Genomic DNA, 1,185 nt, shown 5'->3' on the forward strand with positions numbered 1-1,185 from the left:
GCATATGTCAAACAAACTGGAAACATCCTAGAAGCACCTGGACAAACGGCAGTGGCAAAAATAATCACTACTTTGAGTGCTGAGAACAAAACTTGAGAGGGAAAGAAATGCCCCGTTTTTTCCAACAACTGAGAAACAGGAAACAGAAGTGTGGCTACAGTTTTGGGGGCTGCATCATTACACACTGCAAGCTCAGAAGCTGTCATCCTCTTGGAGAATCTCTCAACTGTACAAAAAGCAGCAATCAAGGAAAGGCCAAGATTAACAAAGCTGCATCTGGTGTAAAAAAGGAACCAGTACATTACTTCAGAAAGTAGAGTGCATGAATACTCCCTCTGCAGACTACTGCATGGTTAGGGATACACCAGCTAGGAGGGCTGGGTCCCCAGGATGCAAAATAGTTTCTCACTGTATAGACTGAGAAATCGCCAAGAAAACTTGGACGTAAAAAAGACGCAGTACTTTGCACAAGGCTGGACTAACAGCGCGCACTGCACTGCATCCAGACAGGGTCTTTGGCTAGGCCACCACGGACCCCAGCAGCGCAATTGTGGGAAAGGCAAACACAAGCACCCCGGGTTCGGATCGAAGGCAGGCGCTGGGTTAAAGCTGCTCAACGATCTCGGACGCTTTCAGCCGTGCGGCGGCTTCAGGCACGCTTTAACACCTCAATTTCTCCTGGAGGCCACCCAGAACCAAGTAACTGCTGCCCTGGGATGGGGCCCCCACGGCGCCTCAGGGGCAACCAGCTAAATACGTGTGAGTTTTACTTCAAGGTTTCTCCCTTTGACTGTCGCTCTCCACAGCGGCTCCCACGCGCCCCCTCCCCAGCCGCGACAACAGCGACCGCACGTACTAGACGTTTCTACACCGCCCCACCCCCCCGCAGGCCACGCCCCCTCGCAGGGTCGCTCAGGCGTCGCCTAGCAACCACGGCAGGCGCCAGGCGCCTGCGCGTCTCGCTCGCCGCCGTGACGCCACTTCCTGCTGCCGGGGGCCTCTTCCGGGTTGCGCCGCTTTCCCGCCCCGCGGGCAGGTGCCGTCGCTTGGCGGGAGCTGTCGCCGAGCCGAGCCCAGCCCAGCCCGCGCGCGCGCGCGGCTGCCGCTGCTGTTGCTGCCCTCGCGCGCGGCCGGGACGCCATGGCTGGGGCCGGCGGGCGGGGCCGCGGCCGCCGCTTTGTCCTG

Source organism: Rhea pennata, chromosome Z, assembly GCF_028389875.1.
Source record: "Rhea pennata isolate bPtePen1 chromosome Z, bPtePen1.pri, whole genome shotgun sequence".
In the NCBI taxonomy this organism is placed as follows: Eukaryota; Metazoa; Chordata; class Aves; order Rheiformes; family Rheidae; genus Rhea; species Rhea pennata.